The sequence below is a fragment of the Myodes glareolus genome, chromosome 2, assembly GCF_982192425.1.
Source record: "Myodes glareolus chromosome 2, mMyoGla1.1, whole genome shotgun sequence".
In the NCBI taxonomy this organism is placed as follows: Eukaryota; Metazoa; Chordata; class Mammalia; order Rodentia; family Cricetidae; genus Myodes; species Myodes glareolus.
The window spans coordinates 106,954,163-106,967,807 of NC_142027.1; the positions used below are offsets into that span (position 1 = coordinate 106,954,163).

A 13,645-nucleotide genomic window follows, 5' to 3' on the forward strand; every position below is an offset into this window, starting at 1 on the left:
TTTAAGCCAATGGAAACTCTTTATTAGCTGACTGGGGACTGCGCTGTGGGTTTGGGATCCCAGTGTAGCCTTGAGTCTTTCTAAGGGTGAGCTTTTAAGCGTAAAAACCAAAACATGTTCTCGGTTGGTATACTTCAGTTGACACGAACTGTTAGTCAGAAGCAGAATTACAGAAGCATAAAAGCAAGGTTAGTACTTTTAGAGACTTCCCCAGAAGTTTGATTAGTTAGGTCTTTGTTTTCATTTTGACAGGTGGTGTTATCTATAAACTCAGTTTTATGGGCTAAACTTACTTCCATCGTGGAGTCAGTTGTAATAAAATCTGGAAGCCTAAAGAAATCTGGAGGCCTGTTACATTCCTCAGTCACGTTAGTGGATGAGTCAAATTGTGGACTCACACTGCTCTAAAGTTTAGTTGGTCCTAAGAGCCATTAATTAGACTTAATTAATCCTTTGTTTTTCATAATTGGCCATAGAATTCAAGAAGCAAGATCCCCACTGTTAATTTCATCAGAATGAGAATTATAGATCCAGCCAGGGCTGACAGCAGAGTGGGTAGCCAGTGGGAACAAGAGAGAGAGAGAGAGAGAGAGAGAGAGAGAGAGAGAGAGAGAGAGAGAGAGAGATAGATATTCATACCAATTATCTGATTTATGACTTTGTCTCTTTTCTTTGTGGTCTACGGTCCTTATTAAAATGTGTTTTCCCGGGCTAGAGAGTTGGCTCAGTGGTTAAGAGCACTGCTTGCTCTTCCAGAGGTCCTAAGCTCAATTCCCAGTGACCACATGGTCACTCACAACCATCTGTAATGAGATTTGGCACCCTCTCCTGACCAGCAGGCATACATGTAGACAGAACACTATATGCATAATAAATAAAGAAACAAACGTATTTTCACATTATATAAATCATTAAGAGAAACATATTTAGTAAACCATCAGTACATTGCCAAAGTCCAGGTTCAGCCGTGTTCAGGTGCCAAAGAGGAAGTGTGGAGTGTTCGGTGGAAAAAAGGGGACGAATGTAAAACTGAAGGTTCAGCAGCTGTATCTCTCAACCAAAGAGACTCTTTATTTATCTAGCATAATGACTACATAAGTCATTTAGCAAGTTTCAGAGTCTCAGATATCTTTCTCACTTCCCCATTAAATGTTCAAGGTGAAAATGCAAAGTACAAAACAGACAGTCTTATCTGAAGCAATGCCTTTGGACAGCAACTGTCAAATCAGGAAATCTCGAGTTTTTCAGAGCCTGAAAAGAGTAGACTTTTATTTTTACAGCCCATTTCTAGGCTTGCTGTTCATGCCGTTACAACTTGTTAGACAGTCTGAAAATATTTTTACCTTAACCAAATTATCTGTAGAATCATTTGATATCTTCTAAAATGCAAGTTTTACAAAATCTCATTTAACTGGTTGCTTATAATATTTTTCAGTTTAGGGTTTTTTTGGAAGGGGCATGAGACAGGGTTTCTCTTTGGCTTTGTATCCTGTCCTGAACTAGCTCCACTAGACCAGGCTAGCCTCGAACTCACAGGGACCCACCTGCCTCTGCCTCCCCAGTGCTGGGATTAAAGGAGTGCGCCACCACTGCCTGGCTCAGTTTCTTAGTTTTATAATAGGGTCTGTTCTTTTTAAACACTCCCAGAAAGAAATATCCTGGTGTCTCATTGTTTTTCCATCAACCCATACCATTTTTATTCCCCCTATATAGGCTCCAGTATAGGACAGTGGATAAACTAGTGACATCTTATATCCAGAGATGACCAAGGCATTTCTCAGAATCTACCCAACTGATACCACAATCCTTGGGGCACAAGGAAGACTCTTCTGTGACTCTCTTTTCAGGCCAAGACCCACTGCCTACTACCCAACTGGAGAGGGTCTATAAAAACTGGCAAGTACTTGTACCCTCCCCCAGTGTTAATCCCACTGAGAGAGAATAAGACCACTACCAATTTTTTAAGCCAATTTTGAAGCAAGTTTTATTAAATATTGGTCAGAAGGATGGACACTAGCCAGGTTCGTACCTGGGATCCCCATAGAATGGCCTAGAGTTACTTTAGTCGGGTGCTTAGAAAAGCAAAACCCACAGGACTATGTACTTCACACCTTCCCCAAATTAAGGGTGATCACACATTCTGTCTTACTTATCCAATCAGAGGTGAGCACACATCCTGACATACTTCCTGCCTATGGACCCCTCTTAAGGCTAGAGCAGGTATTATACTAGAGACCCCATGGAGAAATGTTGTAAAATCGAGGTCTCCCTTTTACTCTCTGAGCAGGTGTTGCAGGATACTCTGTAGGGTCTCTGCAGTCACCAGAGTCCTTGGAGTAACTCTGAAGGTGAGGCAAACAAGAAGTCCAGTTCAACAGGACTCAGTTGGCTGTGTGGCTTTAAGCTTCCACAGCCTGACACCCCGCCGTTGGTTTTAGGCATCTTGAAGTGTTGTACAATTGGGGAAAAGTTTCCTGTGTGCAGAATTATATCAAAACATTTTTCAAAGTTCGTGTCATGTTTTTCATGAGGATGGACTCTTTGGATAGGGTACGTGTGTTATGTTAAGGGTTTAGGGGAGGATCTGGTGTGGTCTCAGTCATACAGATAGCACAAGGATCACCTCGGATATTTGCCACCTCCATTCCCAACCTTCTGAGCAGGGAAACAGGTTACACATCTGTTGGAGGGAGGCTGCTTGTTCATTTCCCAGCTGCCCAGACTCCCAAAATAACCACACAGAAGCTGTATTAATTAAAGCACTGCTTGACCAATTACTTAAGTATATTGGTCATATGTCTAGAATTAGCCCATCTCCATTATTTTATATTTTACCACGAGGATCGTGGCCTACCAGCAAGGTTTCACCATGTCTGTCTCTGGAAGCCCCACGATTTCTCCCCTGACTCTGCCTTTCTTCTTGCAGCATTTAGTTTAGTGTTCCCCACCTAGCTCTACTCTACCCTCTCAGGCAAAGCCAGTTTCTTTATTAACCAATGGTATTCACAGCCTACAGAGGGGAATCCCACATCACCTCCCCTTTTGTGTTTAAATAAAAAAGGAAGGCTTTAAAGTTACCATAGTAAAATTACATGTAACAAGACAGATATTAAGCAAGAATTATTGTTAAATATTTATATCTACTTTATCTTTTATCATAACTAAGTAAAACTATAACTAAATTCTTCAACTCCATGGAAGACTTCAGAAGGATATAAAATTACCTAAGTAAACAGGAAATGCATTGTAAGCAACTTCTGAAACTCTAGAAGTGACAGAGACATCTTGCTGCCTGGACAGTCATCCAAAATTCTTTCATAGCATTGGGGCATCCATCTTCAGCCTACAAGCCCATAATTTCCAGCAGACTTTTCCATGAAGCAGGAAATTTCAAAGACAGTTCTGCCTATATTGGCATTTTGCTTGTCACTTTATTCCGTATCCTGCAGAATGTCTAGCAGACTCTTCCATGATGCAGGAACCCCAAAGAATCGTCTCACCTTTATGCAAGTTTAGCAGATATTTCTCTGTGTGTCCTGCATAGACAGTTCAAACAGCATAATATCAAGCAGGACAGACAAGAGCAGTTTCTTGCCCAAATGGCTAACAAACTTCACAAGGAGCCTTTTCGATGCCCATCTTCCTCTTAATGTAATTGGTGCTGCCGGGAGTAGATGTGTCTCATCATGAGAAGTTCTAACTTCTTAAAACATTTTAAATGCCATATTCTGAAGGTCTCTGAAAGATTTGAAGAATACCTAACTGAAATACATCTTTGTATATCTAGAAAATCTAACTAACATGACTACAAATTTGACGATTATAGATGACTTTCTATTAACCTATATTTCTTAATTATACATTACATTTTAAATGAACTGCACAAACACAGTACCTTAATGAAGAACAGAAATACACATATAATATATTGATCTCAAATTTGTACCAATAAACCAAGATCCATACCAATGCAAATCTTTATAGTATATATCCCTTTAAATATAAACAAGCATTTATAAACAATATTTGGGAATTTGGGTTTAGTCATCTCTAAACTGCTTCCTGCTTTTTGTTGTGCAAAGTAATTTGGGGGGAGCATTCCCAGCAACCTTTCAGGGAGTCTTGTTCCACCGAACCACATTAGTCTGGATGGATTCCACAGGTTTTCATCCTTTGTAGAAACAAAAGAAGACACTCTTTTCCAAAGCAACATAGGCTTAGACTCAAAATCTGAAGATACCTTTAAAGTATATATGTTGGTTACTTAGCTCCTTCACAATCAAAAAATTGAAAAAAGACACAATAATATACATAATCTAGACTCTCTGTGTATATTCCATCTTTACATGGCTTATTTGTTTTTATTTTATTACTTTTTAATATTTTATTATCTTTCCTCTTTAATCTGTTACTGTACTCTATCTCTTTAAAGACTTTGCTTTATTTTTTAAAAAATGATTTCTTTATTTTTCTAACTCTCTATACTCTTTTTCTTCTCTCTCCAAGCCGATGTACATTTTGAAAACACACTGTGACTCATTTAGAGTCCTTTTATGTCTGAATATGTCCTATTGTATATCTGAAATTCTTTTCTGTACAGGAGTATTTTTAAAATGCTAAGCAACAACTAAGGCTGTTTTGTCTTTTGACTCTGCCCAGTCCAACATGGTGAGGCCAAGGTCTGTCTAGCATGAGTCATATTCACAGCCCCATTTTCAGGCACACAGTGGGTCTATGTTGCCATTAAGCACGTTTTAGCACTCTGTTCACAAACCCCATTTAAATGCTTGGTCTCCTGAAAGAGCCAGTGTTTGTGCCAGTGGCACGTCCCAGGAAACCACTGTTTCAAAACAGCATCGTTCTTTTCCAGCTGAATCAGGAAAACCTCTATTAAAGGAGCTGGGGCATGCCACCAGCACAATGCTGGCTACCAAGAAGCCAGGCTTATCTCTTTTCTTTTGTGTCTAAGATTACTTTTTAAGCTTTTTCAGGTTTTATGTGAATTTAGTTGGCCATGTTGGTTCATTAATTTGTAATTAAGAGGCTGCTTGTTCATTTCCCAAATGCCTAGACTCCCAAAATAACCACACAGAAACTGTATTAAATCACTGCTTGACCCATCTAACTTTTCATCTTAATTTAAACCATTTTCATTCCTTTATATTTTACCACAAGCTCGTGGCCTACTGGCAAGGTTCGGGCATATCTGTCTCTGGTGGCAGGTCCATAGCTTCTCCCTCACTCTGCCTCCTTTCTCCCAGCATTCAGTTTAGTTTTCCCCACCTATCTCTGCTCTACCCTATCAGGCCAAACAAGTTCCTTTATTAACCAATGATCTTCACAGCATACAGGAGGTAATCCTATATCACATCTCTCTTCCATTAAAGAGGTAATCCTGGGTGTCTAACATTCCCGGTTTCCCTAGTGTTTATTTGTGAGCACAAGGACATTTTGTGCTCCCAACATCCCCTCCATTCTAACTTTTAAAGAAGAAACAATGGCTATAATGGAGTCCAAGATTGAATGCATTACCAGAATGGCTAGCCTAATTAATATAGGCAAGCATAAGAGAATGATAAGAATAGCTAACAAAGCATCAAGGAAAGGGAACACCAACTTAACCACGATGGTGACTTGAGAGATTTTGTGTATTTCTTTCCTATTTTTTAGTGGTGGAGGAGAAAGTTTAATGAAGATATGTGAGAGTACCCAGAGGCAGGAACACATGGAAAAGTCCAGAGTAGATATGATCCTGAGTCATGTGAGGAGATGAGGGGAGGAGAAGGGAGAAAGGGAAGAGGGAAAGCAGGTGCAGCAGCCAGAAGGCCCAAAAGAGAGTAGAAGAAAAGGACTAGATAGACAAAATTGTTGGATTATATAGGAAAGGGAAGCTTGGGGAAGGGCAGCCGAGCCCCTGAGCTAGAATTTAGGGTAGGGGTAGGGTAAGCTAGCCAGGAAGGCCCTGTGATAGATAGGGATTAAGGGATACAGGGAGAACCTAGTGGTCAGGTCCACTTTGATACTTAATGGACAGACATCTCAGCCCCAGGTCTGAAACCTAACAGCTAATAAGATGACTAAAGACTGCATTAAATAATTCTGAATGCTTGACAGTTTCAGAAGTTCCAACCAGTTAATTTACTAATTATCCTTGCAGACTTCAATGGAAGGTGCTGGGAACTTTCAAAACTTTTCTAACTTTCTTATGAGAACTTTCAAAGTTCCTGTGGCCTACATGGCTTGGCCTCTCTGAGGTAAGTCAGCTTTATCACATTCACTGATGACAGCAGGCCTCTGTCAGAAATGTCCTCTGGACCTTAGACCAAAGAATGGAGAGAATGCTGGCCAGAATGGGAACTGTGGGGCAATGGCCTGGAGGCCACTCTGGTTGGCATCTATGAGGGTTGGTTTTTATGCTTGGAGAGACAAGGGTGAAGTGGCAAGACAGTACTCAGATACTAAGCTGGGTTCTGGGGCAGACCTGGGATTCAGGTTCTCAGTACACAATGTTCTAAACCTTGGATAGGATCACCTGTCACCCCGTGCACGAAGGTACCCTGGCCAGATTGTGGCATTCTGTAAATGGCCTTGCACAATACTTGATGAAAGAAAAACAATTTTTGTGGGGCCATTCACTGCCTCTGTGACAGAATTCACAGGCAAGGGCCAACTTGTCCTTGGGCCCTGAATCTTCAGCACATAGCCTGCTACCACATAGGGGTGGGGAGAGGCAAGAAGGGGATGGAACATGTCAGAAAGATGTCAAGTTTAGCTCCAAGTAAAATAGGGGTAGGCGAGTGGTGTGGGAGAATTGTCTGTTGTCTGTCACTCATGTTTTAAATAAATGCTGATTGTCCAGGCAGGAAGTATAGGTGGGTCAACCAGACAGGAAGTAGAGGCGGGGCGATGAGAACAGAAGGATTCTGGGAAGCAGGAAGCTCCCTCCACAGTTCTGCCCAGATCACCAAAGAAGCAAGATTGAACTGCCTGCTGAGAAAGGTACCGAGCCATATGGCTAACATACATAAGAATAATGGGTGAATATAAGCTACAAGAGCTAAACAGTAGCCTGAGCTAATGGGCAAATCAGTTTTATAGCTTATGAAGATCTCTGTATGATTTTCTTTGGGGCTCGTCGGCTGTGGGGAACTGGGCAGGACATAAACCCCGACAACCCGGCCTTCATGTTGAAGAATGTCGCCCACGTGGATAACTGCATCCATAGAAAGCCTAAGAAAGTTTGGAAAAGTATAGAGTAAGGCATGTTTTCTTGGTAGCCGCAATTTCTCAGGTCTGCTCTGCTTGCTAGAGGCAAGCAAGCACTCTCATTTAAGAGAGGCCTCCTCACTCAGCTTTAGCTGCAAAATCTTGCAGCTCTTTTAAGAGGTTCTGCCACAAAATACTTAAATGGTGTTGATAAAAGCTATTTTTCAGCGGCAGCAGAAAATGCAGGCTAAAGGTTAAAGTCCGAAAGAAAGAAAGAAAGAAAGAAAGAAAGAAAGAAAGAAAGAAAGAAAGAAAGAAAGAAAGTTGGGTGTGGTAGTACACACCTTTAATCCCAATGCCTGGGAGGCAGAGGCAGACAGATCTCTGTGAGTTCAATGTGTGGTGGCATACAACTTTAATCCCAGCACTAGGGAGACAGAGACAGATGGATCTCTGTGAGTTCAAGGATAGCCTGGTCTACAGAGGGAGTTCCAGGGCAAAAATACACAGAGAACCTGTCTCAAAAATTCAAAAGTTAAAAGTAAAAATAAAGGAAATACAGATTAAAGTAAAGCTACATAAAGATGGAAAATACACAGAGAAGCTTGATACTGTATGCTATTATGTTCTCTTTGAATTGTTTGAATGCTAAGGAAGGAGCAACAGCTGTTAAATGATATTTGCTTATAAATGCTGCTGAATTAATCCAAGATAGGTATTTTGAAAATACCTTGGCTTCAAAATTGAAGTCAAAAGGTATGTTACTTTGGAGAAGAGGGTTTGCTTTTGTTTCCACAGGAAATGAGAGGCTGTGGATTCATTCTGAGCTTAGAAAAATCAGGTTTCATCAAGGAAGATTACCTGAGAAATCTCTAGTAGGAACAGATGGCCGGGATGTTTAAGTTCTACATCCAGAACAGATTCAAGACTGCTGCCTGAGATGATCAGGACTCAGAGGATACTCCAGTCAGGACTTGGTGATAATTCTAAATTTTCTTTAGGTCTCCATAAGATTATCAGCACCCCCAACCAGCCGGAAGTAGCCTGGAATACTACGCCCACATTCCCAACAAATGGACTATGAATATTTCCTTTGTTTAAAAAAAAAAGAGAGAGAAGCCAGCAGTAGTGGCGCATGCCTTTAATCCCAGCACTTGGGAGGTAGAGTAAGGTGGATCTTTGTGAGTTGGAGGTCAGACTGGTCTACAAGAGCTAGTTTCAGGACAGGCACCAAAGCCACAGAGAAACCCTGTCTCAAAAAACAAAAAACAAAGAGAGAGAGAGAGAGAGAGAGAGAGAGAGAGAGAGAGAGAGAGAGAGAGAGAGAGAGAGAGAAGTGGTGCAGAAGATATGTCTGTATTCTGTCAATCAATCATGTTTTAAATAAACGCTGACTGGCCAGGCAGGAACAGAGGCGTGGCCATGATAACAGGAGGATTCTGGGAAGCAGGAAGCTCCCTCCGCAGTTCTGCCCAGATCACCGAAGAATGAAGATGTGAATTGCCCGGCTGAGAAAGGTACTGAGCCATGTGGCTAACATAGATAAGAATAATAGGTTAATATAAGCTACAAGAACTGGGCAGGACACAAACTCCAACAAGCTGGCCTTCATGTTACAGGCGAGTGAAGGAGTGAGCCATGTGTTGTCTGGGTTACCTAGGCTGCTTCAGTGAAGCCAAGGGCGACATGGGGTGACAAGCCAGCCAACTTGTCACTTCACTCTTCCCAGCAGATAAGGACATAAATGGGTAGATGGTGGTAAGGGCAGCTGAGGGAAGTCAGCTGATTAGAAAATGGGAGTCAGCAGGATGGAGGAGATAAACAAAACGTCTCAGGCGACCACGCTTCAGGTCTAAGCAGCTCGAAGTCGGCTGCCAACAAGCAGAGCTCTACAAGGCGCAAGGGAAGCCTCTCTTTGGGTTTCTGGGTGGATATGGTACAGGAGCTGGGGAGGGACAGTGGGCTGCAGACTCAAACTACGAACTGCTAGTATGTGTTTGGCTTAAGGCTTCACCCCAGCCCTGACACCCATACATCCAAGGAGTCTTGAATGCTTGAGTGGAAAGCTCCATCGCAAGGCCCCTCCCCTGGGAGTTGCCACAGTACAGACTCCACCTTCAAAAAAGCCCACCAAGGGTGACCCCTCCCCAGAGAGGGTCAAGACCACTCCTTCGGGCTATTTAAACTGTCCCCCAGAGAAGGAGCACATGGTTTTCAAGTCTTACTCCCAGTCTCCGTCCCTGGGGGTCCTGGAAGGCCATCCCAGAGCACCTACATCCATTATACCTGGGCTTTTTCTAATTTGGTTTGATTTGGATTATTGTGTCGGCAGAGAGGTTTGTTGGGACTTAAAAAGTTTTCAGCATGTAATGAGAGTGTGCTGGGTCGTTCAGGCTGGCTCCTGGATGTCTCCAGTGGCTTTCCTGAATGTAAGATCTTGCATTCTCCAGTAGCTCCATCCCCTGCCCCTTCCCTGGGTAAGGCTGGATGCCTCAGGAGCAGCCATGCACCCTCCTATCCCTGAGACCAAGAGCTGACTGATGGCAGTAACCCCTGCAGCGTCCCCCACCATTGCAGGTCCAGGAAGTGGCAAGCAAATCCTGATACTGTAAATTTAAGTGGGTGAAACCTCCCCCACCCTGAGTTGACTACCACAAGGCCCTTCAAAAAGGAAATGAAATAGGGCTAGGTTGTGGGAGCCACTACTCTAACTGCTGATAATGTGAAAGTAAAAACCCGTCTGCCACGAGAACAGGAACAAACGGGCCTTCCCTGAAACAGATGTGGCCTAGGTCAAGGCCCTGGTCTTATTCTCATCGCTGCTGACCCTCTGTGACTTTAAAAGTAAGTGGAGAAGCCAGAGAAATGCAGAGCCATGGGGGAGGACACAGTATGGGGACACATCACGGACCTTCCTGTCTTCGTTCCTCAGGAAGCCCGTGGTGTGGGTGCAAGTCCAAATGGAGGCCCCCAAACTCCCATCACTCTCCCTCTCAGTTCGCTGTGGGTCTCAGGAACCAACTTTATCTCTGTGGTAACAATGAGCTGAGGATTTGTTGATTTGGGGATGTTTAGGGTAGAGGGTAGGATATGCCAACCAGGAGTGTCATGTAACAGGTAGGGACTGAGGAATACAGGGAGAACCTGGAGCCCAGGTTCACTTTGATACTTTAAGTATGTTAGTTTTTACTACAGCAGCAGCCTGCGTCTGCCTCCAAAGCAGGTAAGCCAGGACCCAGGTGCCTTTCCATGTCAGCTAGGCGACATATGCACCCCTCAAAAGTGCCTGCCAGGCACAGCTTGCTCTTTTGCCTCCTCTTTCCACTCTTGGCTCCTCTTTCCTTTCTTGTCTCTTCTTCCCTCCCCTGCCTCTTCTCCTCTCTTGCCTCTCTTCTTCCCCTTGTCTGTCTGTCTGCCTGACTCTCACATGTCCCCATCCTGACATGGCCTTTCACTCCCAGCTTCCTCCCTCTTCCAATAAACCTCTTGCACTAACTCTGTTGTTCAAGGCCTGGCATACCTTGGCAGGGCCCACTGATAGGTAGATTTCTTTTTCATGTATCTTTACAAAGTAGACACCTCAGCCGTTTTTCTGTTTGAAACCTTACATCCCAGCCTTTTTGCTGATAATCGATAAAGATAAGGGTTGATGAAATCTTCTATACAACTACTTCCTGTTTGCACTGAGGTGTCATCGTTGGGGATGGGGATCAGGAAAGCTGGGGTGCTGGCCCTGTCCTGGAAGAGCAGACTGTTTGACTAGCAGCTGTTGAGGTTCTGCAGGACCATGTGGGGTTAGGTGACTATTGATGTCTCCTCAAGCTCTCAGCTTACTCTTCCCCTTGGGACATCCCTCTTGATAGGTTTGTTGTCTGCCTTGGGATATTTCATTGATCCAGTGCTCTCTGGGAGGCTGTCCTGGTCAGAAGCATGAGAGTGGGAGCCATTTTGAGACCTTGTTCATTTTCTGGAAAGAAGTAAATATAATCTCACCTTGCTATTAGAGGAACATCAGGCCCTTTCCATCGATTACTTTCTAGAGGGTTTTTTTTTTCTTATACGTTAGGCTGTGTCTGGCTCTGGGGAAGCAGAAAAGCATGATCTTTCAAAGTGAAGACTGAAAGTTAGCAGAGTTGAATGTAGCATAGTATGTGGGGATTGGGATGGGCATATAGAACCAGTTTTTATTTTTTAAATTTTGCCAGTTAAGTGTTTTTCACATAGCTTCATCTTGTGGATAGTAAGGGATTTTAGTAACATGACCAATATTTCATAAATTGCCAAAGTCTTCAAAGAGTTTGCTAGTATAAGCAAAGCCATTATCAATTTTTAGTTGTAATAATAATCATAAAAAGAAATGCTTAAATGTCTATGTGACAAAGTCAAATTCTAGATATGACACAGTGGTGTTTTCCTGGAGCCACCAGGGCCCCATGCCACACCTGGAGCCGTGCTCAGTCAGAGACTAGCTAGGGAGAGGCACTGTGTTTGCCTGTAGTGCATCCCAGCACAGATCTCTGACACCTGACAGCAGACACAGACACAGACAGCTGTAGTTTCAGATGTCAGGCTGATTTGAGAACCTTACTACTAATTACGACTGCAAGTGTGAAATAGTGTATAAAATAATGCCTTTAATAGAGGATGGGCTCTCATGAGCCTCCCCTAACTTCCTGCCTTGCCTGGGTCTGGTCACATATTAGACCAAGGACAAAGCACAAAAGTAAAAAAATGAAAAGTCCACTTGATTAACAATGATCATTAACTTTTAAAGATTTAAACCTAAGGCTATGTGGTGATTTGAAAGAAAATGGCCCCCAAAGGAAGTAGTACTAGTAGTAGGTATGGCCCTGTGTGAAGAAGTGTGTCATTGTAGGGGTAGCTTGAGGTCTCTTTTGCTCTGGCTTCCCTCAGTGTGACTGTCAGTCAACTTCCTTTTGCCCGCAGGATGTAGGACTCTCAGGGTCATGCCCCCTCCGCTAAATGATGATAATGGACTGAGCCTCTGAAACTGTAAGTAAGCTCCCTCAATTAAATGTTTTCTTTATAAGAGTATCCGCGGTCGTGGTGTCTCTTAACAGCAATAGTAACTCTAACTAAGACAGGTTATAAGATTTGGGAGCTTTAAAATTCAAATAATTTCAATTTTGAACTTAAGAAGTCTCTTCTACAAGGTAACAGCATACTCAGAAGTACCTATAAATAATCACATAAAATTCAGAAGAAGAAAACAATTGTGTTTTCTCATATAAGCATCAAAGTATATAATCATCTGGGCAGTAGAGGTGACTGACTTTAAAACCAGCATTTGAGAGGCATAGGCAGATGGAGCTCTATGCCTTCAAGGCCAGCCTGGTCTGCAAAGGGAGTTCTAGGACAGCCAGGTCTACAGAGAGAAACCCTGTCTTGAAGAGGATAGAAAGAAAGAAAGGAAAAGAAGAAGACTATATCCAGCTGATGCTGTAAACAAAATAAAAGTGTGAATAGTACCAAAGCACAGCAGTTCTTGGAGGAAGAGCTGAGCGCGAGGTGCTACCACCGTCTGTAGGCAGTCGATGAAACGAATTCTCAGGCAGTACCAGAAACAATTTAAGGTGAAAACTTTGAAAGAATCTAACTCCTATTGATTGCACTTTGGGTTTAACTCCTTTTGGCCTCCAAGGGAATTTGACAGACATGTAATAGTGTTTGCATTCCTTGATCCTCTGGTGTGGGGGGGGATCTTTTCTGATTCCAGTTTGCTATTATTTTCCCTTTTAAACCTACCCCAAGACTGTTTAACTGTCATTCTGAACTATTTGTTATGATGTACAAAAGTATGAACTTAGTAAATGACGCTGTAGTAGTCATAACACAAAGGAATCTGGGTAGTTGGGATGCTCTGTGCCTAAAAGGCCTAAAATGAAAAAACCTGTTTTTGATGTCAAGGACAGGATACAAGTCCTTACTTTGCCACTGCTGAGAGCACACCCATGAAAGGATGTGTAAGCTGACCAGGCATTTATAGTCTCAAAACAGACAAGACTGTTTGCAGCAGCCTCTTGCTGGCATTAACAATGCTGTTCCTGGCTTTCCTCCTGGGCCAACTCATCCTGCTCTCTAGAGACAGAGGACCCAGCAGTTCAGTATTAATGACCTGTCTGAATAAGATTGGATGCTTTTTATCCCTTTATTTTCAAGGCAAGGATTCTCAACTGAAGGAGAGAGCACACTAAAGCTTTCTTCCATTTCTCCCTTAAGCTGCTCATGAGCCATCCATTCTAACTCTCTCTTTGCTGGACTCCAGCGTCGAGGACCTTATTCCAAATGTTTCCATCCTTCCATTCCACTCTGTCTATACGCACAATCATTTCTGCCAAGTTAGGAAGGATTGTGGAGCATGTATATAAAAAAGAGCCATCTGTAAAATTATGTAACCAATCTCTACAGGATTTTTAGT

General features: G+C 42.8%; 1 protein-coding gene across 6 annotated transcripts in view; it reads left to right on the top strand.

The window, feature by feature from the left end:
- Nucleotides 1-13,645, top strand: part of LOC146895486 (NXPE family member 3-like) — a 78,307-nt gene that overhangs the window by 41,878 nt on the left and 22,784 nt on the right. Inside the window, exons 1-2 of one of the 6 annotated variants that reach the window (XM_087903392.1) lie at nt 8,637-8,723; nt 12,154-12,219. The gene's annotated coding sequence lies outside the window, so the exon portion shown is untranslated. Of the gene's footprint in view, nt 1-8,636; nt 8,724-9,910; nt 10,051-10,163; nt 10,241-10,921; nt 11,006-12,153; nt 12,220-13,645 lie in introns of those variants that run through there. The other 5 variants (XM_087903391.1, XM_087903393.1, XM_087903395.1 and 2 more) reach the window with 5 other exon arrangements.